Genomic DNA, 4,219 nt, shown 5'->3' on the forward strand with positions numbered 1-4,219 from the left:
CCCTGGGGAACACCAGCAGAAAAGTTGCAAGGTGATTGGCTCTGCTTTGCATTCAGGGGAAGAAAAAAATCCAGAGCTCTGCTCAGCCCTGTCCTCTCTCGACTGAAAGCTCCAGCTGTGTAGGAACCACGAGCACGTGCTGCCCTGTTGGCAACCGCCTTGCTCTTGGCTCAGCTCCACATCAGGATCAGGACTCCAAACCTGCTTTGTTCAGCACTGGCTCATCCCAGCTCCCACTAATCCTGAAAATCCACGCACTCACACCCAAACCCAGGAGACTGGCTGGGATTGATGCCAAAACCCCTCTAGGCTAAAGGAACTGGTGAGGGATGGAAGTGGAAGAGAATGTGCCCATGGCTATGAGGTAAGGCAGTGGCAGAAGTGGAAATGAAGCACTCGGGGCCAACTGGACCATGTTACTCTTGCTGGAAAGGGCCAGGGAACAGGGTGAGATCTCTGCTCTGTGGTCCTATACCCACTTCTGGCAGGAGGAAGATGCTGTTCAGGATGTACTGTCCTCCACTACTCTCCAGCTGCTTTCCCTCCTCACTCTGCAGCCCAGTTCTGCCAATTTGCTCTTGAGTCATGCAGAGCAAGTGTTTTTCTAAAAGGAAGATTTCTTGTAAATGGCTGGAATTCTCTCTCTACCCCTTTCCAGGAGCCCTCCAGGGGAGGCCAGGCAGGAAGGAGAGGCAACAGGCTCAGAAGGCAGTACTTCTCTTTGGGCAGTCCCCAGCCTTGTCTCGCCCCCGCAGCGGAAGGCCAGGATCTCAGCGCTGGTCTTCACAAGGCTGGAGCGCCCTGAAATTCCTCATGGCAGCTCCAAGTGAGCACATCTGGTTTTAATAAATTATTTGCAGCTTGAACTTGTCTGACTTTTCAGGGCTGCAGAAGACAGAGCAGCAAAGAGCTCTGAGAGCTGCTGTGTGAGGCACCCACAAAGGGACCCCTTTTGCAGTGCTGGGAGACAGCAAATTTGGGAATGAGGTCGCAGGTATGAGGCTGACCAAGCACGTTAAGGGACCCTGGCAAAGTTCCATCTGCTCCTTGCAAGAGCCAAAGGGACGGTTGGGCTGGAGGCAGGGAAAGGGCCCTTCATTTTGGCCAGGATCCCTCTACTCACAGCTGACTGTTGAGGGGGCTGATCCCAAACGCTGTATTTTAGCTCCTAGGGGAGGAGCACGGGACGCAAACCGGAGGTGCCTCCCAACACTCCGTGCTTGGGAATGGAGCCTCAGCCACCAGCGCCGAGACAGCTGTTGCAATGTTGAACCATGAGAAAACCATACCCTTAGGAGCATCACTATGGGGCCCCGATGACAACCAATGTGCCTGGGGCTGTGCAGGAGCTGAGCCCCTCCATGGTGTCCCCAGGCTTCTCCCCAAAGGGAAGGGTGCAAATGCAAAGCTTGGGGATGAGTCCCTTGCTGTACCCCCATGGGATTTCCCACCAAACCTCACATCCCAGTGAGAGGGTACCAATCACCCTCGCTGCCTGCTGTGCAAAGCCTAGAGCTTGGAGAAGGAGCTGGACTGGCTAATCCTGCCTGTCTCCATCAGAGAGAGAGATGTGGCCATTCCCTGCTGCTGCTGCTCCCAGCATAAGAGAGAAGGAGCTAGCAGACGCCACGACGGCCTCTTCCCCAAGCAGTGACCTCAGTGCACAGTGCCCGCCAGGTGGGTGTTGATCCTGGCCCAACCAGTCTTATTTGGGGCCAGAATAAGGCCGAGACGGTGCTGAGCTCTTGGCAGAACCTGGCAAGTGCTGCTGGTCCCCAAAAAAGCAAAGCCCCTGACATCAGAGTCCCCCAACAGCGGCTGCCCACAGGCAGGCCTTTGCTCTCCTGGAGCCCTCAGTCCCGCAGAGAACCATGGGCTGGGGGGAACACCCTTGGAAGAGTCCAACAGAGCAGGACATGCTGCCTCCTTGGTTGTATAATAAATAGACCCTTAGAACCTGCCAGTCCTCATAGGTGGCCAGACCCTTCCTTCAGAAAATTTTGAAGGCCACAGATGCTGTCCACAGGTCCCCAAATAATTCCTCTAATGCCTCTCACATAAGCAAACACCACACGTGCCCCATGACAGTCCCACTTAGTAAGTCATGGTGTGCCTCACTGCCACTGAGCACCCCAGCTCCAAATCTGTTTCTTCCCCACCGCTATGGTTGGGTCCCACTCCACGTTGGTGACATATTTTGCAACTTGCTGAGTATCCTGACTGACCTGCTTTCTCCCAAGTACTCCTGACCCGGTCAGACCTCCAGCCAAAGGTGGGCAAGTGGCTTGGATCTATCTCCAGAAATGTTTTTCAAACCTTCTGCAGGAAGACTTTCACTCGAGCCAATGCTGTTTCACCCAGAGTCCTGCCACTGTGACAACTCCCTACATGGGATATTGCTTTGGCCAAAACCCAGAGTTTATTTTCCCAATTAAATGACAAGATACAGATGCTTCAACTGTGGGAATCATCTACTGACACTGAATACCCCAAGTTCTGGGTAATCCTGGGATAAGCCCATTGCTCCAAATCAATCTTCCGAGGCAAGGAGCTCTCCTGAGATTGTGGCCGGAGGTGCAGTTGACCATCCCTTGCACTCAACCATGTCCCCTTGTCCTTGCCTGGCAGCAACTCATTAGGGCCAGAGGGGTCAGACAGCCTGGAAACATCCCAAGGGAAAAACACATTTCCACCTGATCCACTCTGTTGAGTAGCGATTCAGCCGGTACTAAACTGGATTAAGAAGAGAGTAGGTAAGGAGCTGTTGGCCTGTGTTGAAGAAATTAATTAAGAAGTGCTAATTATCTGCTAATCACATGCAGCATAGGGGCCTCCAAGACACAGGATGAACCAGGCCAGGAAGCAGCAATGCTCCATGGGATCCAAAGCCTTTTGACTCTGCTGTGTTCCTTTTTCGGATGGGTTCAACTTCCTTGAAAGGGACGTCAGGTTTGTCCAGGAGGTGTGGAAGGTCCCACTCATGGGACCACTGGAGGGTCCCATCACGTCCAGCCACTGGTGCCTCAGTGGGTGGCATCCCCCTGGAGTGGAATTTTTTGGGACAGGAGAGAGGATCTGGCTGATTCCTTGCTCTCCTCTGGGCTGTCATGCTTGTTTCCTGTGGCAGTCATGGAGGCCAGCAAGGCCCTTCTCTCAGTGCTGTTGCAATTAAAAAATAATCCCTGCTTTGGAAAAACCAACAGTCCAGATGCTGATGTACTTAATTAGCCCCCCCCCCCCCTTCCCCCAAGAGGGTTTGCATCCTCAAAGCCCATCCTGGCACCAGCTTGGAGGTCCTTCCTGCTGGGAAACAACAGATTCCTTTATTTTCTGAAGAATGGCCAAAATATCGCTGGCTCACACCCATTCCTCATCCCCTCAGGTGTTTGTGCCATCTTGGGGCCAGATCCTGCTCTCTGCACAAGGGAGCTCTGCCATCAGCTTGGTTTCCTCAAAAGCATCATCTCCCCTGAATCTGTATGGCAGAGTCTGTGTTTCAAGGGCTGACTGACCCTCCCTGCACTGCTCAAATCCCAGGAGAGTTTGAGGAGGTGAGGCTTCTACACCCTTAGAAGAATGGGCAGCATGAGCATCACCCAAATGCGCCAAATGGATGTAAAAAGCCAGGAATATGCCAGCTTCCAGTGTTCTACATGTATACTGCCTTCTTTGAGTGGCTTTTGTGGCCATGGGCAGCCCTGCTGGAGTGGAGGTGCGAAAATAAAAGTTAAAAAGTTCTTTAAAAGTTTTTAAAAGCCTTTTATGTTCAGCTCTGGATCTGGAGCCTACATTGGATACTGTGGATGCTCTTTGTCTCATGCCCAAAGCAAAACACCAGAAGCTGGAGAGCGCCAGCACCCTATGGCTGGAGGGATTGGGCTTGTGGTGGAAGGTGTAGTGAGCTGTGTCCAACTTCAGCATCCACAGCTGAACTGGGAGCTGCCTAGCTCTGTGCCACAGGGACGGATGGAGGAGGATCCAGCTGGGCTGGCTGTGCTTGGAGATAACTCTGCCTGGCACCCAGAGGTGCAAGCGACGATGTGTGGTGGGAGTTCAAGGCAGCCCTTGGCTCCTCTCCCCGGCGAGGTGGGGTCCCACGCTGACGACCCGCAGCGGGAACCGACGCAGAACAGGCGGCACCGCGGGCATCTCCCCCACACCCTTCGCCCTGTACCGGAGACATTGCGACCCCCGGGGCGTGGAGAGGGCTGCGTGTGTA

This window comes from Fringilla coelebs (assembly GCF_963513975.1).
Source record: "Fringilla coelebs genome assembly, chromosome: 27".
Classification (NCBI taxonomy): domain Eukaryota; kingdom Metazoa; phylum Chordata; class Aves; order Passeriformes; family Fringillidae; genus Fringilla; species Fringilla coelebs.